This window comes from Varanus komodoensis, unplaced genomic scaffold (assembly GCF_004798865.1).
Source record: "Varanus komodoensis strain SLA01 unplaced genomic scaffold, ASM479886v1 scaffold10, whole genome shotgun sequence".
In the NCBI taxonomy this organism is placed as follows: Eukaryota; Metazoa; Chordata; class Lepidosauria; order Squamata; family Varanidae; genus Varanus; species Varanus komodoensis.
Window position 1 is genome coordinate 29,722,627 of NW_025335269.1, and position 24,758 is coordinate 29,747,384.

Sequence of the window (24,758 nt, forward strand, 5' to 3'; positions counted from 1 at the left end):
GATCTCCATAACTTAAATGATAGTGGATAAAAATTCTAATTATTTAATTCAGTCAAGTAGTTAAAACATAGTGATGGTTCTGAACCATTTATTACTAGCTGACAGGAGCTTGAAGGAAATGTTCCACATGTGCTTGTAGCACACAACCAGCTTATCATCTGTAATGACTCCTGTCACTCTCTATTTTGAGTAAATCAAACGGATCCATCTGTTACTGGAGTTGCACTAAAGAAAGAAATTAAATTCATTATTTGACACCCACATTATACTGCTGTGGAGTGCTCTAAACCATCTGAAAGAGATTTAGAAACTGCTGCTTTCCACTGACTTATCTTAATGCATTGACTTATTTATTTAATATTTATGTGCTCCATCTTTTAGGGCAAGCTCTCACAGCACAGTTAACCATTAGAAATGTTAAACTGCAAGGAAACAAGAATAGTCTTTAGGCTGTGCAAAGAATAGAGACAAATAAGAGTTCCCAACAAAGGGAACACATTTTCCATAAATGTGGAAATATTTCTGAAACATCTCTGATGTCTCTGTCCTCCATTTTTGCATTTGCCTTGAGTTTTGGCTATTATGAGGTTCAACCTTCTTTGCCCATGTGCTGGTCAATTCCAGCCGAAAGTGAAACGAATGCAGGAATCAAGAACTGGGTTAGTTGAATACATCTGTCCTTCTAATTTTATTATCATATTGTGTGTGTCCATTGAGATTTTAAAACTTTTTGTCCTACTAAGATCTTTTTTCAGTAAATTTTTCAACTAATTTAATGCTCTTTCAGTCTTTTTCTTTTGTCTTAGCCACCCCAGACATTACCTTAAGTAGATACCTGAGACCCAGAATGTTTGAAAAGTGAAGTGGTGGGACAGCCACAGGATAAGATTCCCACCTTAGCTGTGTGGGACAGCAGAAAAGGCCACAGGAAGGAAATGTGGACAGACTCTTCTGCCTGTTTTCCCCTCCACTCACAGAATCACCGTCAGTGACATTCTCAGGAAAGAACTGCGTGGGCTGTAGCTAGATTTGTATCTCTCTGAAATGTACCATGGTAATGTAAATAGTAATTTCTACTCTAGATCATCAGAATGTTCGAGTTATCTATAAACAGCATTTTAAAATGTCAGATTCTCTCACTGTCTCTGATATGGTGAAGATTGGTGTCTAATACCTAATTAGTTTTGATTGCCTGGACTTAATCCTTGGCACATAGTTCATTAATTGATTCAAGGAGGTGTTCTTGCATGCTGACACTATAATCATCCGTCAGGCCTTCAGACATGTGGTTTGACTTTCTTTCCAAGGCACAGCATGAATATCTGCAGGGAAAGGAGCTATAAACCCCATGGCTTACCAAAAAGAAAAAGGCACACTCCCCCTTTAACAAATTCTGCATGTCAATAAAGTTCGATGCAAGACTACATTAATCTTTTCACGCCAGACGTTGACTTTATCCACCAAGAAGGTCAAGCATTTGCTTGTGTGTGTGTGTACTTTTCTGCTCAAACACAGGCCCAAAACAAGGAAAACAGTATTCAACTTAATTAATCTGGCTGGCCAGGCTCTGAAGCAAACTGCAGAGAACAGTGGGACCCCCTGTTTCTCTGCCTCTTCAGCTGGATTAGCAACCTTCCCCAGCCTGAGAGCTCAAGGATGGAAAGAATCTTAAAGCCAAGCATTGATAAAACTTCACCAATACGATATGCAGAAACTAAGGGTGAGTAACAGTTTTGTTAAGTTTGTTCTCTTTTCATCAAAACTTGGAAAAACTCATGCATTCTTCAGAAACAGGGGTGAAAGAACTTAAGAGTTTTTTTAAAAAAAAGACCAAATAAGGGGCAAAGAAAATAACAGGTTTACTTATCTGCAATAGCACGACCCTAATGACACCCCAAAGCACAATATGAGAAGAAATCCTATCATGGGCCTGCCTGCCAGGTATGCAGACATCAGAAATCAAGTTAGCCCTGAATCTGCTTGCCAAGTTTGAAAGAATGGGACAAGCTAATGTGAGGTTTTCATAACAAAAGGATGCTATAGGGCAGTAAGCCCATGTGGGGTAGGGGTGTTGGGCTGAAACTTGGGAGTTCCACGTCCTGGTCCCTGCTTGGCCATGAAGCTCCCTGGGCCAGTCACTCCCCCTCAGCCTCACCTACCTTGAAAGGTTGGTGCAAGGATAAATGGGAGAGAAGGTAACCATGTGAGCCGCCTGGGCTCCCTGCACGAGGAAAAAGGGTGTGATATAACTGCAATTGTAACAGTGGCACCAAACAGAGCAGAGCCCTCTGGCATTCTTGACCTCCATTTCTCTGCTCCTCACCTGGCAGGAGGCCTCTCCCCTCTCTTCTCCCACAGCTTGCAGTGTCTGCCTGGCGGTTGCATGTCGCTCCATAGCTCAGAAGAGCTGCCAGCGTGTGACCTGCCCGTAGCTTTCCTATGCATGGGCAGCACACAGTGGAGCACTGACCCCCTGCTCATTCTGTGGCACGTCACTGATTCTGTTGTGCAAATTCCAGGACCCACCATTCGTGCAACAACATTTTGATGCTTCCTAGGTAGGGACTGTTCATCAGAGCTCACAATGGGAGTTCTAGCAACATGCTCTGTCCTGGACATTGCTCCATTCGCAAGCAGTGGCCACCTCTCCTGGAAGGAACTGGAATAGGTGGGAGTGTAAGCACCTCACTGGATGCTGCCCTTCACGTGCTGAAGTTCCAGGTATCAGCGTCTATGTTCATTTTCTCATTCGTCTTTCACATGTATAATAAGGACGAGTGGGTTAGGTGGGTTAATAACTTATAAATTCCTCCATGCATATCAGAGAGAGAGAGAGATTATCAGTGTATCTCCTTTGAAGAATCTTACACAGGGCCTGGAATGAATTTGTCTTCCACTCATAATCTTCCAGTATTTCCCTACTGCATTTTCTGCCTACTGCTTTTTTCTTGCCATAGAAAATCCATTAACGAAAGAAGTGGAATAGCTTCAGCATGTCTTCTCATGGGTAGGGCTTGGAGGCCTCCATCTGGAAGACTCAGTGAATATATTTTCTCTCTGTCATTCAGTGTTGAAAATAAGTCTATTTCACCAACACTGAGAAATGTAACCTCTGTGAATTCCAAGACAATCTGACCTGATTCACAGCTCCTGAACTGATGTACAGATTGAGACTTGTCTACCTATCATATTTTGTGCTTTTCAGCACATCACAACTAGGGATGGGGTGGGGGATCCATTTGGCTTGCATTTTAGTACAAACTTACCTATTGCTACAGTTTTGGATCAACATGCCAGTTGAAATGCAACTGTCCTTCAAAATCCACTTTTCAGATTTTTCAATGATATGTATATTAGGAAAAAAGGCACAAATATGTTTTGCAAATTACTTGTAAAAACATGTATGTTAGCAAAACTGCTTAGAAAAAATGCAGAATTTGAGCAGAGGGAGTATTTCTCAAAATTCAGGAAGAAGCAAAGTTAAGATTGGAAAAATGAGCAGTTAAGAGAAGCAGAAACTGACTGCTTTGTCCATTCCTATTTGCAACACCATCCCTGGCTCAAAAGCATCACAAAACACATGAAGGAAACAATCCCATGGCCTCAGTATGTTGTTTGGGAAGCCACAGGATTTTTCCAGCCCCAGCAGCAAGGTCCTGCGATCATAGCACTAAGCTAAGTCCTGCAACCTTAGCATACACAAAGGCACACAGAGCCAGCACAGAAAGAACTGCACTGAGCATTCCATGGGCCTGGAAGATGAGGAACAGGGCTGTGCTGGGGAGGAGATGGAGGAGGCCGGGATCAGGAGCTTATTCCACTTCTGATCAGTGTCTCAGCCTCCTTCCTTCTCCCTCTCCATTGCTTCATCTAGACAGCTGAAAATGAGCACCTAGATGAAGTGTGCAGCACAAGGCTCCACAATGCCAGAAAGCAGCATTCAGAGGCTTAAGTGCTTCTGCAGGAATCTTGGAAGGTTAGGTCACTGGATTGCACTGAAACACTGCATTTTGAGAGAGAGAAAAGGTTAAAATCTGCAAAGAAGTGTTTAAATGTGAATGTTTGTGCAGCTTTAAAAATAGCCTACAGATTCATGCTTAAACTGAACAAACTTGTGAATGATCACATGTGAAAATGATACAGGCCAGAAATAGACTAATTCATCCATTGTTATCAGTCCATTCCACAGAAAAGGGAGCTACATTATTAAAGTGACGCCTCAGTCAAAAACAATAGAAGTACAAAAGCAAGCAAATCAAAATTGCAGGTAGTCACATTAATTCATTAGGAAAAAACACATTCCCCAAAGAAACAAATACCTTTATCCTGTCAAACTAAGCATGTTAGGCTACCTTTTCTGATGAAAGTAGCATGTTCTCCACATGAATCTTCTGAATGCTTTTGTCTGCATCCCTTTTCATGTAGAGGAGTTCTATAATGCAATAATATGATATTTTAACACCAACAGCAGAAGGTAAGCGCAGCAATTGTAACATCCAAATAAATGGAAACTTAACTGAATAGCTATTCAACTACTACAGCTCCTATTAAGTGTGCATTGGGATTTTAGTTAACTCCTTGGCTGCTTGACTGAACCTGTGAAATATCTCATTAGAGTTCTGGTGTGGCTAAAAATAAATGATATTGCAATCATCAAAATCATGTATATCTCAGGAAAGTCACAAAATACTCCTACTTCTGTTGCAGCTAACAAGTCTTCCTTGCAAAAGGAAGCAGCAAGGAACATCTTAAATATTTAAGAATTTATTTTGAAGCTTCTCCGTAATTTCTCCACTCCCATCATTAATCCCCCAGAACTGCTGAAAAGCTTTATTTTTCAAGAGTTTTCCCCCAAAACTATGGTTTTGACTTCATCTTAATTAATTTGCCAGTGCTCCCTTTTACAGTAAAAAGAAAGCTTATCCCAATTTTTTTAAATGTTTCACTGGGTCAACAGAGCAGGGCCACATCATCAGCATTTACCAACATGTTCACTGTCATTTCCTCAACGGCCAGTGAATATGTGATCTCCCAAGTTAAGAACTGAATCAAGTCTGTCAAATAACAATTAAACAGAACCAAGACCAAAGACAGTACCTCTGAACATGGACATTTCTTTGGAGAAATAACCTTTGTTTTCACATCTCATCCTATGTGAGGTATTTCGATACAACTTTTTCAGCAATGGGACCAATCCACTTTCTGGTCCCAGCTGTAGCTGAATCTGCAACTGATCTCTATTGGTTGTGTCAAAAGCTGCCCAATCTCTTCTGGTTAAATCAAAAGAGATCAACTATAGCTTCCTGAAAACATCATGAAGATCCAAACGTTTTCAAATCATCCTGATGTAATACAATGCTGATAACTAGTAGATCAAGTGCCTTCAAAACTAGCCGCCTCAGTAATAATCTGATTAGCAACTACCCTGTTATTCATTTCTTTTCTAAATGAAATCTTACATATAATTGTAATGAGCCATGTAACAAGGAAATAGCCTATAATTGCCACTTTTAATATCAGATAGATAATACTTAAGCACATTTAAGAGCTCCTATCCAAGACAAGACAATTGTTCCTGCCAGGAATAGAGTCCACTCTCCAGAAATTCCTTGAAGAGGTTTGAGTGAATCAGATCCTTTTGCTGCTGTGTGCTGTCAAGTTGTCTCCAACTTAGGGTGACCCTATGATGAAACCCTCCAAAATGTCCTATCTGTGACAGCCCTGCTCAGTTGTTCTAAATTCACGGTTGTTGCTTCCTGTATGGGATGGATCCATCTCTTGTTTGGTCTTCCTTTTCTTCTTCTGCCTTTGACTTTCCCGAGCACGATGGACTTCTCCAGGGAGTCTTGCCTCCTCATGATGTGTCTGAAGTATGACAGCCTCAGTTTTGTCATTTTTGCTTCTAGGGAAAGCTCTGGCTTGATTTGATCTTTGACCCATTTGTTCGTCTTTCTGTCAGTCCAGGGTATTTGAAAAGCTTCCCTCCAGCACCATGTTTTGAACACATCAATTTTCTTCCTCTCAGCATCAGATCTTTACCAAGGGCTTTACCGACTGCCAAATTCCTTGAAGTAACCCTTTATTATGGGGATATTGTACAGGAGTCCAATTTAGCTCAGGGGTTTCCTTTACCACCGAAGGGGTGAACCACACAGAAACATGGTACTCATTCACATTGCACTTCTTGATTTATGCTTCTATTATTGTCTAGTATTTATTAGTTTTGCAAATGCACACTGATGCTGCCTCATATTAAAACATCACATTGCATTATTTCAGGGTACATGATTGCTCACGTGGGCACAGGTTGTTTGGAGAGGTGGAAGAGAGTAATACCACACATATCTATTCAGAAATAAATTCCTTTCTTTAAGCATTTGCTGGTTTGCTAACAGGGAGCCCAGGACAGCATACACAATGCTCCCCTTCCTCCTCCTCTCAACAACAACCCTTTGAGGGAGGTTAGGGGAAGGAGTCCAAAGTCCAGTGAGCTGTGCAGCCAAGTGTGAACTAGAACCTGGGGGTCTTAGGTCTCAGTCCAACCACTGGCCCACACAGGACTTACTCCCAGGTAACTGAATAGACAATTACACCCTAACACAAGCGTCTACAACCTGTGGCTCTGCAGATGCTTTGGCCTACAGCTCCCATGACCCCAACCACTGGCTAACCTGGCTTGGGCTGATGGGAACTATAGGCCAAAATAGCCAGAGAGATGCAACTTTCCCATCCCGGCCCTAAGGCAAACTGTCCTTGCAGCATTCCATTAATTGGAGGCTGGTTGAATATTTGATTATTTACTTACTTATAGGATAGATACCTCATCTTTTTCCTCTCAACAGACAACACAAGATTGCTTACAACAGATATAGATATATATTTACAATAAAGATAATTCCATAAAATATGATGATGAGACAAAGATTTAAAATCACAGCAGCGAACAAATAAACAGAACCAGGACAACCTGGTTGGTTCCAATATAAAATTGGAATATCAGAAGTGATGGATATAGAGCAGAATGAGTCAATCCATAGGAAAAGAACAAAGCATAACCAGGAAATATGGTCATTCTTATTTATTTATTAGGCCTATTTTCTGCTAAATTGGCCCAAGGGCCCTCTAAGCAGATCCATACGCACTCCACGAGGAAGATGACATTGTGGGATATTTCCTCAGGCAAAAAAACCCTCCCTGCATACAATACAGGAGCCCATCTGAGAGAAATGACATTGCACTCTCCTGGATGGATCCCTGCATTACACGCAAGGATCTTCTCATGCGGGAAAGCAGGGAAACTGAGCTCCCCTTTTGCATTCTGCAGCATAGTTAATGATTCTGTAGCCTCGTCTCACTTTCTTGTTCTTAGGGCCAACCTAAATGCTCCATCAAGCTCATACAGTACACCAAGGCCTGCTGCTTTTATTTACTCTCCTGAAAGCATGGATGGTCCAGATTCCAGTGGAGATTGCGCTTCCTTTATTAATCACACCCTTCCGTGGGCAAAGGACAGAATTTCAGGACAAAAGTAAGTAGAAGAAAACATAAAGCTTCCCCTCCCAAAGCACCCTGGTTCTGACCTGGATCAAGACCACAAGCACTTGCAGGAGAGTAAATAAAAGTAGCACACATTGTTCCACTATGTAAGCTAAAGGAACATTTCATTTGGCTCTCTGCAGCCTTTCTTCAACGCACAAGGATTTTTTTTTTAATTCTATTCTGAAAATTTCACGGCACTATTAATAAGACCTTTAATAATGCAGCTCTGTTACAGAATTTCTGTATAATGAGTAAACTTCATTGTCTGGCCAATGTAGCCAGGGCAGAATGCTTTAAATGTCTATTGTATATGACATTTCTTTTAACCTTTCACACTTGCACTCCTCCGACTGAGTTGTTCTGCCACACTGCGCATTCCTGAATGCACTAGAAATTGCTGTTCTTATTACCCATTCCAGCAACATCTAGTGCATAAATCCCGCATTTGTGGAGCAAACTGACTCCGTTATTGAACTGGAATCCATTCTGATGTGCAAGATCCTGTATGAGGAGTGGCAGGCCAATTTCCATTGGTAGCTTTCTGGTCACCCACAATGCCCATAAAAGTTTTCAGTGGTCAGTATCAAGGATGTGTCCAAGGATCTGGATAGCTAGGCTTATTTTTCTAATTAGTACATGGTCATTTGGAGACAGCCTTATGCTTCCTCTCAGATTTATAGTTATTCTGCAAAACATCCCCAAGCTGAATCCTATGTAACAGAATAAAAGGTTTCTTTTGTAGCTTGCTTAGGGAGTGGGGAACAGGGGAGATGATGTCTGTGAAAACACTGTCTAAAAATTAGTTTCAAGAGATGGATAGATTGTCTGCATAATGGATGAAGGGCTTGTTCTTTAAATCTTGTGCTGCATTTGGCTATCGCCATTAATTTTTCAATCTGCATTTAGCTTTCACTCCTTCGGGTAGGCATTTAAACCAAATCACAGCAAAAAGCAAACAGGTTCTGAATGCGCCTTTTCTGTTTAACCTCAGCATAAACACTTTCCTGTGATCTGTTCCCTATTATTGATTTTTTTTTTCAAATAACTAATGTAAACTCCATGCAAATACTACACTAATCTAAAGTGTCATTACATACATTCTTCTTGCGCCATCCTTCATAGGACTGAACCGCAGGGTGCTGTGGCACCCCCAGAAGCTGCCAACCAAAATCACCACCATGATCCTCAACCTGAAGTCATGACAGTGGGAACACAGAGGTAAATGGTTTGATCCAGACTAACCCATACTTACATTAACCCACTGAAAAGAATGGGACCTAAATCACTCCAAGTACGACTCTGAGGGTGTGTTCACACATACCGCTAAGTCATGCCACACTCTAACCATGTGGCATTGTACCTTCCCTTGAGTCCTGGGTTCAGACAAGTGCTTGGTTTCCATTTATGTGTGGTGTCCATGCTTGTCTGTCTTCTCTCCAAATGACTGCTGGCATCTCATCAGCCTCATTGGTCCCAGCATGCACCACTGCTGCCTGTGCCACCTGCCTCTCCTTCATTGCCCCACACACTCCCAGAGATTGGCCTCAGCCAGTTGTCTTTTGGGGGGGGGGGGTTCTCCTGCTGCCTACAAAGAGACTGCCCCCTCATGAGAGTAGCCCTGTTGCTCTAGAGAAGCTCTACAAGAACACTTCCCACTGCTGCCCTGCTGGGTGCCATTGTGCAAGCACCCCCCCCACACACACACACATGTCCATGCTCCCCTGCACACAGGACTAGCACATGCTGCCAGGGGCCACCTCCCCCTGCAGCCAGCCACATGGACTGCACCAGCAGAGACACCCACGCTGAGAAAGGAGGGAGCACTGATAGAGCCTGACTGGGCATCTGCTTGCAGAAGTTTTCCAGCTGGCCGCCAGGAATGTGTTGGTCCCGTAGCTGTTGTGGAGGGGGGAGGAGAGAGTCCTTAGGGATGTCAGGGACAGACCAGGAGCAGCGGGGAGAGCAGGAGACAGAGCAGGAGGCCTGGGCTTCTTACTGCAATTGCCCTTAGTGCGATTGCCCACAGGCTCCTCATGCACAAGGCAACCTTCACATGAAGAGACCCCTGGCTCCCAGCATGTTGCAGACACTCAGCCATTTCCAGGCACTGCTCCAGGAATGTGCGGCAGCCAGGCCAGAGCTCCAAGCATGGCTGTCTCCACATCCACTGCTGCTGCTGCTGCAGGTGGAGCGCCATGATGCTCTGCTGCCACCCGAGGTCCTGAAGCTGCAGGCGGCATCGGAAAGGGAGCGCATGGAGAGAGGAAGAAAGCACTGAGCAGGAGCCAATCAGAGTGTGGCAGGCTCCGACACAGAAGTTGCTAGGCAGAACAGGATAGTGGAAAATGCAACCTGGAGCAGCTGCTCTTGTGGCCAAATTCTGTGGCAGAAAATGTGGAAACTGTGTGGAAACACTGAGCTGGACTGCCAAACAAGCCATGGTAAATCACAGAAACCAAACAACAAGCTGTTGTTTCTCTGCATGTTTTCATGGAAAGTGAACATACCATGCTTCACCATGGAAGCTGGGTTCAGACATAATGACAAGCCACACCCCCACAGTTTCCATCATGGCTGGTCATTATATCTGAACCTTCCCTAAGTATTTGGAATCCCCCCATGGAGAACCAGCGTGTAGCCTTGCTTGCTTGCTTGCTTTTTTGCCCAGGCACTTCAGTGCTATATCAACTTGCAACCATCACATTCGCCTTTTTCCAGATTTGATAAAATGCCAATACCTTAAGGTAATATTTAAAGGTTACAGCCACCATGGTGATGCAGAAAAATTAGAAAACATTTTGCTACTGTGTTGGTTTTGCCATTTACTTTAATGCTGAGAGGCTAAATGCAGAGTGTTATTAATGTGTAAATGATCTATTACAAATCCATCTGTTTCTCTTAGCATTTCGTTCATAACATCACTACACAGAGAACTGGTGGAGTGCCTAGTCGTCACTCTAGGGATGTAGCAGAACACCATTCCTGTTTGCAAAGCAGATGAATGGATCTCAGGAACTTGTGTTAGCATTCAGAAATATACAGCTGCGCAAGTGCCCACTTCAAAAATTGTGAATTTGCACCCTTGCACAAAAGTGCAAATCTTCCTCCCCCATGTGCATTTCCATGATTTAGCCTGTGGAAGAGGAATACACATTTTTGAGTAGGCAGACTGTGTATTTCTCCTGTCTGGGAATGCAAAGGAGGCAAATAAGCTTCAAGGAAGAATTTGGTCTCCTTCAACATGCTTGAGTATCACATATTCAGCCATCCCTACATTATGCCATCATGGCTTGCAATATCAGCGGTGCTGTGTCAGACCAATGGGATCTGCATGAAGCTAAATTCCTTCCACCTCTTAGCATCCTGAGATGTTGGTCGGTGGGAAGGAGTCCCTGTGTGTATGTTGCACATGTACAAGAATCGTTTCCAAGCCATCACCCAGCACCACATTAAGGCCTTGGTGCCATGAGATTTGGGCACCCTTGAGCTCAACTTGAGGGATGGCTGCAAGCTTCCAGCCATCCAGGACATTGCTGGAGGACAAGGTGCTGTCCCTCTCTCCCAGCCTATCCCATCACATGGAATAGTTTTGAGGCATAAATGAAGCCCTGAGAAACTTGAGAAGAATTTGCTAGGAGAAAACACCTTACCTTGTAATTCACCGACAAATGAGTCAAGAGCTTCATTTACTTCAATTCAAGTGAGGCATCTATTGCTTGAAACCTTGGTTGGCAGTTTTCTTATTCCAGTGCGGAAATCAGAAAGACCAAAGCAGCTTACAAAGAAAGATCCACCAACAGATCAAGGCCCAGCCTAGGAAAAGTGAGTTGCACCTGCTTCCATTGCTGGGCATCAGTGGGACATCAGTGGCAACTGGAACTGATTGAGAGTTGAACAAAACATTACATTAAGTATGGGGTATGTAACAACTCTGAGTTTATTTTTTAAATATAATGCTTACTAAATGCAACTGTTTGTGTGTGTGTAGGTGGGGGGTGATTTTCCTTGGCATCACCATGCACAGGAAGAGAAGATTCACCTTTCATTCCTAAACTACCATCCGCATGAAAAGTGACCTTCCAGGGCACAGCAAGTAGCCGTTGGGCAGGGGCAGAGGGAAGAGCTCCTATTGGCCTGTGACCTTCCTGGGAATTTGCAAACCTGGCATCTTTTGCAGGTCTGTGGATTCAGCTGGGTCTGCTTATAAAATACTCCTTTTCTAATCACTCGAATATTCTTAAAGTAATTGCAATTGCTTCCTCTAGAGTTTCAGTGGTAACAGAACACCGTGCCAGTCTATGGCATTAAACTTCTCTTGCAGTGCTAAGATTTCTTTCGTGCTCATGGAAGATAATACTTGGTCCCTAAAAAGCCCTGTATACTTTTTCTCCACTACCTGGAAATTGTAAGGAGAGGCTATCATCCAGAGCCCATGTAGCAATGCAGGATTTGCCTGTTCTCTCCGATAAGGAAAGAAATGTTCTCTGCATGCAGAAATAGCAGGCTCTTCTGTATTCACAAAAGAGACAAGGTAACTTCCACCCATGCAGAGCCACTGATCGCTTTAAAAACCCCTCCCTGGGAGCAGCCCTAATGAAGATATTGAGGCCAATCCACACAGCAGGTGATAGAGGGACTGCCATATAAAATCTAACAATGCACAAGAGGTTCTTCCACCCTGACTTCAAGCAGGAATTTTTGGAGAAGCACTAGAAACATTAGTATGTGTTCATTAAAAAAAAAAAACCCAATTCTTTAAACAGCAACAGCCAACCAAAAGAATTATTGGTGTGGGAAAAGTCTATAAAACATTATACGGCTATGAGGCATAAAAACTAAAGCTCATCATTAGCTAAAGTGTCCCCAACCATTTCAGTTCAAGAATACATCTAGGGCATCAGAGCAAAGACAGAGGAATAGTTAGGCGAGATTAAGTCTGCAGCCAAGCACACATGCTAGAGAGAAACTCACTGAACTAAGACTTCCTCCTGAGTAAACACACTTTGCCATAAACTGAGTTTTACTATTATAATGTTTGTTATATATTTTCATTCATTGCATGGCTATCCTGCCCCCTTTTCCCCTCAGGGAACCTAGAGTGGCTTACGTAATTTTAGCCTCAGAGCAACCCTGTGATTAGGTTAGGCTGGGAGTTAGGGCCTGCTCCAACATAATCCAGAGAGCTTCATGGCTGAGCTAGTCCCCCACCCATCACTCTAACAAACCACTGCAGACACTAGCTCTCCATGCTTGAGCATGATGATGTGATGCCCTCTAACAGATCTTCCTCTATACAGAATTCCAAACTGTGAGGGCCACCACTGAAAGAGCCCTGTTCCTGGAGTAGGCAGGCTCTGAGGCCAAAACCAGATCTCCTGGAATGCCAGTCATAGCCGATTATGCTTTCCCCCAGCCACTGGTCCTCCGGTAGTTTCCCAGCTTTGGTGCAGTTTTCTGCAATCCTCAAATGTTGAAATCTTCTCCTAACACTGACTTAGTGACACTGAGAGCTTTAAGCTAGGATATACTAGGAAGGGGTGTGTTTCTGTCCCAGCCTTTGGCTCCACATGTCACTAGAATATGGCCCTGACAGCTTCTCCAAACGAAGATTTGGCCTTTGAGTTGAATAACACTTCCCTTCCCTTCCCTACAATGCAGCACGGGGAATGCCATTCCAAAAACCGTACTGTAGGTTGGGTGAATGCTGTAGCCCATGCTGGTGCCCCATTGCTCTTTTTGAGTGCAGTTCATGGAGTGCACAACTTAAACGGACTGGCATGATGAATGTGTCACCCACTAAAAGGACCCGGAGAAGTTCCCGCTAGTAGGACTTTCACCCGTTGTCACTAAGCATGGAAGGACTTTCCTGTCCTCTCCTCCCCCTGTGGGCCCTTGCACGCCTCCAAGTCTGCTAGCCTGCTATGGGGAGGCATGTATTGGACCGCACTGGGAAAGGAGGTCCCTTCTCCTGGAGGAAGTGCTAGATTCAAGCCGTGTGTTTTTGATTTATCATGCAATGGAAAAGGAACCATTTGCAGGATACCAGGAAAATATTCCAGTTTTCTCAACTTAAGAACATTTGTGTTTGCATTTTAAAGAAAAATAAGCACAACATCCAAAGGATACAATGATATTTTATGTTCGCCTTTGACGGTATTTTAACCACAAAAAAAACAAAAAACAAAAAGAAAGAAACAGAACTGAAAATTGCCACACTGGTGTGATTAAGATTCTCAAGGCAAAATCCAATTCTGTAATTCTTAATTCTATTTTCTAAGCCTCATCATCATTCAAGCATCTTGCTATATCTCCCTGGTGAAAATTAAATCAATTCCTCTAATCTTTCTCATCTTATGAAAAGCTATTAAAATGTTCTCATTTTTTCCCATCACTCATTCCCTCATCATTCTGTGACACATCTGCCCCCAGTGCTCACTTTTCCATAATTTCTGTTTTCAGACCCAAAGATATCTAACTTCCCTACACCAACTACTTTGCTTTTATTCCACCACTTTAAATCCCATTGATGTTGGCATGTTTAAAATCTATATGTCCCATGTAACATAACATACACAAATAAAATGTCTTCTTAAAAACATTCAGCTTTGCAAACTACCTCTCTGACTTCTTGTCATAGGAGGTAGAATACACCAAAACAGGAGATTAATAGCTGTGCAAGGTTCTGAACCATCACCAGATGCTGTTCATCCATTTTAAAGATGTCATTTGGATGGGTTTTGCCAAAGGATCTGTGAAAAACACTTTCATCTGTGAGGAAGCATTTGAAGGATAAAAGAACAAGGAATCCACATGGATGCTCTGGGAAGGAGTGTAAAGGACATTGAAGAGGAACAGACAATGCTATTTAACAGAGCAAAAGGCTGTCTGATATCTGAGGAAGTTGGAGAAGTCAGAGGCCTGTGGTCAACAGCATCATGGAAAGCAATATCAGAAACATGTCACCAGGGAAGCCCATGGAGACTTGTAAAGGTCGACAATGCATTGCTCCAGATGTGGAAGGAGATGAAAAGTCAGGAGTTGATCTACGGATGGCTCAGATGACATCAGGGGTGTTTCAATCACTCCTAAATGTTCCCTGTCTTTAGAACCTGCTCCACAAGGAGGTGAGCCTGTACCATCTTTGTTCTCTTTTTGGTGCCAGGTGAAAACTTCTTTTAAAATTTTCCAGACAGTTTAATGATAGAATTTGATTTAATTGTTTTTATTACTGCTATGCCATCTTTCAGAAGAAATGGAGTAACCTTCATAGTCAATAAAAGAGTAGGAAAAGCAGTACTGGGATACAATCTCCAAAATGACAGAATGATCTCAGTTCGAATCCAAGGCAAACCATTCAACATCACAATAGTCCAAGTCTATGCCCCAACCACTGCTGCTGAAGAGGCTGAAGTTGACCAGTTCTATGAAGGTCTAGAATTAACACCCAAAAATGATGTCCTTATCATCATGGGGGATTGGAATGCTAAAGTAGGAAGCCAAGAGATAACCAGAATAACAGACAAGTTTGGCCTTGGAGTACAAAATGAAGCAGGGCACAGGCTGGTAGAATTTTGTCAAGAGAATACGATGGTCTTAGCAAACACTCTTTTCCAACAACCCAAGAGACGACGCTACACATGGACATCACCAGACGGTCAACACAGAAATCAGATTGACTATGTGCTCTGCAGCCAAAGATGGAGAAGCTCTATATAGTCAGTAAAAACAAGACCAGGAGCTGACTGTGGTTCAGATCATGAGCTTCTGGTTGCAAAATTTAGGCTTAAGTTGAAGAAAGTAGGGAAAAGCACTAGGCCACTCAGGTATGACCTAAATCATATCCCTGATGAATATACAGCAGAGGTGACAAATAGATTTAAGGAGTTAGATCTGATAGACAGAGTGCCTGAAGAACTATGAACGGAGGTTTGCAACATTGTACAAGAGGCAGCAACTAAAACCATCCCAAAGAAAAAGAAATGCAAGAAAGCAAAATGACTGTCTGAGGAAGCTTTACAAATAGCTGAGGAAAGAAGGGAAGCGAAAGACAAGGGAGAAAGAGAAAGATACACCCAATTGAATGCAGAATTCCAGAGAACAGCTAGAAGAGATAAGAATCTCTTCTTAAATGAACAGTACAAAGAAATAGAAGAAAACAATAGAATAAGGAGAACCAGAGATCTCTTCAAGAAAATTGGAGATATGAAGGGAACATTTCATGCAAAGATGGGCATGATAAAGGACCAAAATGGCAGGGAACTAACAGAGGCAGAAGAGATTAAGAAGAGGTGGCAAGATTACACAGAAGAACTATACAAGAAAGAGCTTAACGTCCCTGATAACCACGATGGGGTGGTCACTGACCTCGAGCCAGACATCCTGGAATGTGAAGTCAAATGGGCCTTAGGAAGTCTGAGCAACAACAAAGCTAGTGGAGGCGACAGTATTCCAGCCGAGCTATTCAAAATCCTAAAACATGACGCAGTAAAAGTGCTACACTCAATATGCCAGCAAATTTGGAAAACTTAACAGTGGCCACAGGATTAGAAAAGGTCAGTTTACATTCCGATCCCAAAGAAGGGCAATGCCAAAGAATGTTCAAACTACCACACCATTGCACTCATTTCACATGCTAGCTAAGTTATGCTCAAAATCCTACAAGCTAGGCTTCAACAGTATGTGGACCGAGAACTACCAGAACTACAGGCAGAATTTCGAAGACGGAGAGGAACTAGAGATCAAATTGCCAACATACGCTGGATCATGGAGAAAGCTGGGGAGTTTCAGAAAAACATCTACTTCTGCTTCATTGACTATGCTAAAGCCTTTGATTGTGTGGATCACAACAAATTGTGGCAAGTTCTTAAAGAGATGGGAGTACCTGACCATCTTATTTGTCTCTTGAGAAACCTATATGTGGGTCAAGAAGCAACAGTGAGAACTGGACACGGAACCACTGATTGGTTCAAAATTGAGAAAGGAGTTTGGCAAGGCTGTATACTGTCGCCCTGCCTATTTAACATATGCAGAGCACATCATGAGAAAGGCGGAGCTAGATGAATCACCGGCTGGAATTAAGATTGCTGGGAGAAATATCAGCAGCCTCAGATATGCAGATGATACGACTCTCATGGCAGAAAAAGAAGAGGAGCTAAAGAGCCTCTTGATGCGGGTGAAGGAGGAGAGCGCAAAAGTTGCCTTGAAACTCAACATTAAGAAAACTAAGATAATGGCATCCAGTCCTCTCACTTCCTGGCAAATAGAAGGGGAAGAAATTGAGATAGTGACAGATTTGATTTTCCTGGGCTCCAAGATCACCGCAGATGGGGACTGCAGCCAAGAAATTAAAAGACACTTGCTCCTGGGGAGGAAAGCTATGGCAAATCTAGACAGCATACTAAAAAGCAGAGACATCACCCTGCCAACGAAAGTGTGCATAGTCAAGGCTATGGTTTTCCCAGTTGCAATGTATGGCTGTGAAAGCTGGACCATAAGGAAGGCTGAGCACCAAAGAATTGAGGCCTTTGAATTGTGGTGCTGGAGGAGACTCCTGCAAGTCCCTTGGACTGCAAAATAATCAAACCGGTCAGTCCTAGAGGAGATCAACCCTGACTGCTCTTTAGAAGGCCAGATAGTGAAGATGAAACTCAAATACTTTGGCCACCTAATGTGAAGGAAGGACTCTTTGGAGAAGAGCCTAATGCTGGGAACAATAGATGGCCATAGAAGAAGGGGACGGCAGAGGATGAGGTGGCTGGATGGAGTCACGGAAGCTGTTGGTGTGAGCTTGGGTGGACTCCAGGAGATGGTGGAGGACAGGAAGGCCTGGAGGAATGTTGTCCATGGGGTCGCAATGGGTCAGACATGACTTGGCAACTAACAACAACATGCCATATCTTATTTTTATTAAAGTTGCTGTGGGGTGGTTGATTTTTTGTTCTATTGGCTTTATTTCTTGTTCCTTGTATTTTGTCTACTGTTTAATTATGACTATGTCATAGTCATAAAACCATAGAATAGTAGAGTTGGAGGGGGCCAATAAGATCCAATCTCCCAGTCAGTGCTCCAAGTGAAAGTGTCAAGAATAAATTGAATAGATGAATACAAGATGAAGAGACGCACATACACACAGAGCAGGCCTTTCAACCTTGCCTTGAATCTTAGCTACACGCAGGCATGCGTAGACACAGTGAGCCCCCAAAGCATCTCTGATTAGCCAATCTGTGCAGAAAATGGGAGGAAAGAAAGACCATAGAATGAGAATTGGCCATAGGCAGTTCTTCTTTCTTTTTTTCTTGCTTTCCTATTTTCTGTAGTTAAAGTTCAGCCTTGGAGCAAAGCTTCAGTGAAATATATAATGATACGGTTCCGTTCAACAAGGCTGCAAACACACATATTAAAATGCTATGTGAGTAAAAGTAAGCAAATAATAAGGCTTTGCAGTGATACACTTGGGAAATGAGCTGATACCAAAGTTCAAGCCACTGAGCTTTCGTTTTCTTTTTAACAGTGGGATCGCTGTCATATGCAGAGAAATTAGATGCAAGCATCTTCCATTTTCCACTATAATTGAACTTCTGACTCTCATCAAGAGCTTGAGACTGTTGAGGATACATCTAATATTAAGTCTAAATTACTGCAAAACCAGAACTGCAAAGGAGAAGTGCCTGAAGGTAAATAAAGCAAGGGAAGTATGCTGTTAGACTACAACCTCCATCATCACTGACCACTGATTAGGCTGTCTGGGGCTGATGGGAATTGAAGTCCCAAAATATCTGCCAGGCTATTGGCTCTTCACTTCTGCCATCCAAGTTTGCCTTAATGACAGTGTCCTTGCAGAGGGATCCATCCTCTTTGACTTGCCACATTTTATTGCGTTGCAACCTGGAATTGAAATTGGTTTGATAATTGTCGCTACCACTTCATGTAAACAAGATACTCAACATTGTGAAGGTTCTTTATTATCATGACACAAAAGATAAGTAAAAAGAAACGAAGAGGTACTAGCAGAGTCAATACATGGTGGAAGCGCTTGTAATTCTTGCAAATTCAGCTGCAGGTCTTGGAGAAGACTGCCCACTTTGTGCATTTGTATCCTGTGGTGTTTGCCGTTCTTCCTGGCTAAACTGCTCCAGCCTTATTAGGTGGGGATTGCCGGGGAACAGCAACTGCATGTCTTGCCACAGATTCTCAACGGGATTGAGGCTCAGCTTTTGACTTGGGCCATCCTAAGACAATCAGGCTCTCGCTGGCTCTGTGTTTAGGGTTACTGCCCTGTTGGAGGGTGGACCACTCCAGCCCCAGGTCCCCTGCAGACCGAAACAAGTGTTCCCCTAGAGAATTGCTCCATATTTGCCTCCACCCCCCTTGCCCTCAGTCCTCTCTGGTTTCCCAACCCCTGCCAAGGAAAAGCATTCTGACAACAAGATGCTGCTGCCACCACACTTCACTGTGGAGATGGTGTCCTCGGGGCAAGGTGCCTGGTTGGCTCGGTGCAACATATAGTGACTTGCAGCAAGAGCCAAAAGTTTCACTTTGGTCTTATCCGACCAGAGAACTTCTTCCCATCTTGGCTCTGTTGCCCATATGTCCTTTTGCAGGTACAACATGAGAAGGGAAAGTCGAAGGCAGGAAAAGGAGGAGCAGCCCAAACAAGAGATGGAGTAACTCCATAAAGGATGCCATGGCCTTGAATTCAGAACAACTGAGCAGGGCTGTCATAGCTAGGATGCTATGTAGGGCTTTCATTCATAGGCTCACCATAAGTCAGGAAAAAACTTTCGGCACATAACAGCAAAGCTCCAAATGGACTATGATACGCATTTATTTCCACAAATGGCTTTCTTTTTGCCACTCTTCCATAAAGCCCAGCTTTGTGGAGCATCTGGGTGACAGTGGTCCCATGGATGTTTTCTCTGTCTTCTCTGTGGCTCTCTTCAGAGTTATCATTGGCATCTTGGTTACTTCCCTGATTTAATATCCTCTTTACTTGGTCACTGAGTTCAGGTGGATGGCCTCCTCTTGACACAGCCATAGCTGAGCCATATTCTTTCCATTTTGTAATAATGGGTTTTATGGTGTCCAGCATATATTCATAGTTTGGGATTGATTGATTGATTGATTGATTGATTTAGAAAATTTCTAGGCCGCCCCATTCGCCGAAGCCTCGGGGCGGCTCACAACATAAATCAAATAAAATGCTATAAAATACTATTTATGTAAGAACCCAACCTGATTGGTGCTTCTGTACAACTTTATTCCAGAATTGTTTTGATAGCTCCTTGGGATTCATGATGCAGTTTGTTTACGTACTTTATTCTTTCCAATAAAATCTAAGCCTTCCAGAAACACATGCATTTAACTGGCTTTGTGATGTTATCACTTGCCAGAATTTGGTTGGCTGCACAGCATTGCGAAGTATCCCTGTACTTCCTCACCGCATGACCTTCAATGGGCTGATATCACATTGTAAGAAAGAAGCAGCATTGCTGAAAAGTAACAAGGAGCAGGAGGAGCTGCCATGTGCAAACCAGCACAAAAATGTGAACTTGCAGATACAGCTGAGCCAAAATGAAAATTGAGAGCAATTGCTGCTTTTGCCAATTGAGGCAGCAGGAAAAAAGTGGGGATGGGAGAGAAAAAATATAAAGAAAAAGGAAGAAGTTGTGTTGCCATGTTTAATACGAAGCCCCATCATTAAGAATTCCTCCTCCCATTCATGAGATGGTATTTCTCCTTCCACCTATTTCTACTCCCACAGGTAGAGTGGGGAACTTTGGCCACTTGTGCATAGCTCTACTCTTAGGCGCTTTTCAGGTAATATTTGCACCCACTTTTTTGCACAAACATATTCTACCTCATAATATTCTGCCCTCCTGTGTCTTTTTAAACCAGTAGTTTCCGCTTTATTATTTTTCATGTAGATGATTGGGCAAAGTACAGCCTGATATTGTTTCTTTTCTTCCGGCCCCCATTACTGGAACAGCTGTGGAAGCTCAGTGTTACCAGAGAGAGACATTTTGTCTTGGGTTTACTGATCTGCAGGATCATCTGCTTGGTGTATGTCATAATCTAGGGTTAAGAAGGAAAGAAAGAAAGAGAACCGGGAGCGTGAAACAACATCTTTTCAGATGGGGAAAGAGTGATCCGAACTTCAGAGGAAAATGCCTGCTGTAGGTTCCCATTTGCAGAGTTCTTATCTGAAATGTATCAAAATTGATGTCACACAGAGCTTTGGCAATTGAACAATGATCCAGTGGTTAACTACTGGCTGCGAAGGTAAGAGTTAAGGCTGTTTTACTTATAAGGGTGCCATCTATTTGCCATCTTAAAGAGCAGCAGGATAAAAAAAAAGATAATGAACTGGGGCAGAATGCTGAGCAACACATCGACTGTAATAACAGCTTACAAAGGTTTAACTCAGGATAGTCTCTAATAGGAGATATAATTCTATGCTAGGAAGGTAAGAATATGAAGAAAGGGAATGTGGGAGTAAAATGTGATACAGAGAGAGAGAGGATCAGAAGTGAGAACCTTTGGAGATATCACTGAAAAGGTGGGCCACTTTCTCTGATTCTAGCTTTTGTCTTTTGAGTCTTTGTTCCTTTCCTTTTTAAAAAATTGTGAATTAGCACATTTAATTGTGCTAATTGTGGGGTTGGGGTTTGCAAAGAGAAGAACATAGGAATTAAAGCTCCTTTCTGCATGGGTTGTGAAAGTGTTATTTGGCCAATTCCAAGAGGCGATTCAAGGGCAAATGAGAGGCTACTAATCAGTGCCCCTTCCCACACTGCCCCCCCCCCTCAGCTGGGAGCAGCAGGAATTAATGATAAGAGAGAGAATAAGAAAAATCATAATAAGGAAGCATCTGTTTGCATCAGAAAAGAACTTTGGTGTGAGACATCACAGGCGTATTGTGGCCACAGGGATCAGTGCTGTGGAATCATCCAGTGCAGGAGTGGGAAGCTGAGGCTGTCCAGGTGATGGAGTACAATGCCCAACAACCCCAGCTATTAGTCCTTCTGGCTAGGAATGATGGGAACTGAAGTCCAACAATGTATATATCAGCATATTAAGCACTGTGTAGAACCTCCATTTTAATGCCACATCCAGCTGGTTAAGAGAATGCAATGTTTACCTTACCCTAAAAGCTTAGATGCAGGAGGTTCCTTAGAGCAGGGTCTGTTTTAAGCATAAAATCTGATGACGATGACCCAAGGCAGCGTCAGGACCCCCTCTGCTGGCCAAGGAGCAGCACAGCAGCCCTGGTGGTTGCAGGATTACTGCCCTCAATCAACTGCAGCTGCCAGGGCTCTCATGAGCTCCACCTGGGAGCCCTGAGGGAAGAGCTATATAAGCATTCGCTCTTCCCTCCAGAAGCTACCTTGGTAATGAAGGTTTTCTGATTTGCTGAAGGGCTTCTTGTTTGCTGGACTCTTTGACTTTTTTCCTGGACCTTGCCTGGCTTCCTGATCTTTGCTTATTGCTTCTCCTGCTCCAGCCCTCAGGTACCTGCTCTCCTCACCAATGTCCACGAGAGGTCGTTGAGGCCTCATTGGTGAGGGTGTTTAAAGATAGAGTGGACATGCACATGGTGGGCATGTTGTGAGCGGAACCGGCTGGAGCCGGGTGTCAGACTAGATGGCCCGGGAGACCCCCTTCTGACTCGCTCTGTTTCTATGTTTCTATGTCTCCTCGGTCTCCTGACTCCTGGCTTGTTTGACCATACCTGCCTCTTGGATTGACTCTGCCTTGCTGTCCTACTCCTGGCACTGACCTCAAACTGCTTCACTATAATTTAGATTGTACCTTGATTGTATCTGATTGCCTGGGTCCTGGTGTCCCTGCCAGTTGGTCAGCCACCCAAACCTCAAACACTGGATGATGGTGGTGGTGGTGTAAGTGGCCATTTGTACAAAAACTGAGGATTTGAAGCTCAAAGAAAGAGAGAGGCTGTGAAGAAATGTGGCAGACATAGGCCTCTTGCTTTAAAATAGATACATTTTAAATAGCTATATTTTTTGCTTCTATTTAGAAGACAAAAAAATTAGATGAGTAAATTCTTCATTATGCCTATGCTAAAGTTCTTCCCACCGTGAATCTACAAAAGATTATATGTAGTAAAGACCCAGGAATATTTTGGGCATAATAACAACCACTGATGCATGAACATTCTCTTCTCATGCACATTACAATGTTCATTCGCATACAAATAACCTCATTTTTTTAACCCAGGGAGGTTGACAATTTTACACATTTTAACATAATAATAAAGAAGAATATTATCTGTGTCTCTCTTTTTTTTCTTTTTTTCCTGGCCATGTTACACGCTGTAGCTTTATGGGCTCCCAAACACCAGGGGGAAATTGTTGCATTGAAAAGAAACACAGAAGCAAGGGGCTTGTGTTTGACACACAGATTTGTGAAGCACAAATCCAACAAGTATTGCATAGTATGACAAATATGTTAGGGGACAAGGAGACGATAAAAACAGGACCATGGAAGTTCAGAAATGAGTGATAAAATGCTAGACTGATTTCTGCGCTCAGGGAAATGTCAGTGAAGATCACTGGATTGTATTTATTTCAACGGGGTGGAGCCAGGATGGGCTAAATGGGATGAGATGCCCAGGTTCACCTAGGCAATGTGACACTAATGGTTCTCTCTATGAAGCAGCCAAAGAGGGAAGCAGTCTACCACATGATGTACAGGAAATTGCCTGTGTGATTGTTTACTTTTTGGCTTACCGTCAGCCATCATGCGACTTGGCTTTGCTGGTTGTTACAGTTCTTCCAAAGCACAGGCAGGCAACCTGTTGCTCTCTAGATGTTTTTACCGCCACTCCCAGAATCCCAAACCACTGTCTGTGCTAACTGAGGTGTGTGGGAGTCCAAAACATCTGGAGTGCATTCAACTATCTACCCTGTTTTAAAGAACACTGGGCTAGGTAGGACTTTGACCTGGCACAGCTCCTCTTACGGTCACCTGTGAGACGATTATTATCTTTTGAGGCAAGAGAGGATCCTGAAGACCACTTAATGCAGATGAGTTACACTGTAACAATAACGATATGCTGACTTTACACTCTTGCTTTAGAACTCTCGAGCACCTTGTTGTCACATAAGGATGCCACAGTGCAGCAGAGCACAGCATGCAAGGGCCTAAAGGTTAGCTTCTGAAGCCTTCTGCAGAATGGAGCGGGTGGTGGAGCTGACGCTGGGGAAGCATGGCTCAGCTGCCTTCCCGCGCCAGGTCTCAGGGCACGCGGGGTTTAACTGCCTCACTGAAGTCTCCTCTGGGCATGAAAGGGAGACTGCTTGGGATTGTGGTACAGCAAGGCCAAGATCTCACAGCCCAGGAGAGGCTCAATTTGACCACCCAGGCAGTGGCCAATGATGAGGGCAGCAAAAGCAAACTTCGCTTTATTCCTGTCCTCAGGAGACTGCTATGGGCAGTATGCAATGAGGACCACCCACAAGTGGCCAGCCCTCTGGATGATTTGGGCAAGTGGTACCCACCAGAGGTTTAACAGAGATTTAAAATTTTGGGAGCAACCAGAAGTGGGCGTGAACTCTAATTCCAGGAAGCAGGCAAGTCTGCATAGCTCACACACAGAAGCTCCACCTGCTCTATTCCTGAAATGAGCACAAGTTTAGGAGACTTGTCCCTGCAGTGTAACCCCCATTGCACAAGCAGAGAATACCACTTACACGGAAGAACCAGTGGGACAGGCTGCTCATGGAATGGAGCAACACGAGGCCCAGTGTGTGGACAGTCATCTCTGAATCCCACCCTATGAGTTAAGTGACTATATGATGCACGTACACAGTGGTTTTCTTTTATAAATCAAGACTGGCAAATAGTGCAGTTGTTCTAACACTCCAGGAATGATAGTTGTGCATTTCATCACTACATCAGTACACATGGCCACCTAAAGCCCAGTTTCAGTGCCTAAAATTGATTAGTTGCACTGCTGCTTATAACTACTTTGAGCTACATGGGAGAAAAGCAGGATCTAAATTGCATGAGTGAATCAGCAAGGGCTTTTCTCAACATGCAGATGAATGTTCACACCCATCCATTCCTTATTAACAAAAACTGCTCACATTTGATGCTAAGTTTTCTTTATTCTTAAGCTGACCTGTTTTTTTTGGGGGGGGTATTCTTCTGGAGCTTCCAAAATAAGACAATTGCCCCCCTGCTGCCTCCAAAAAAAAGTG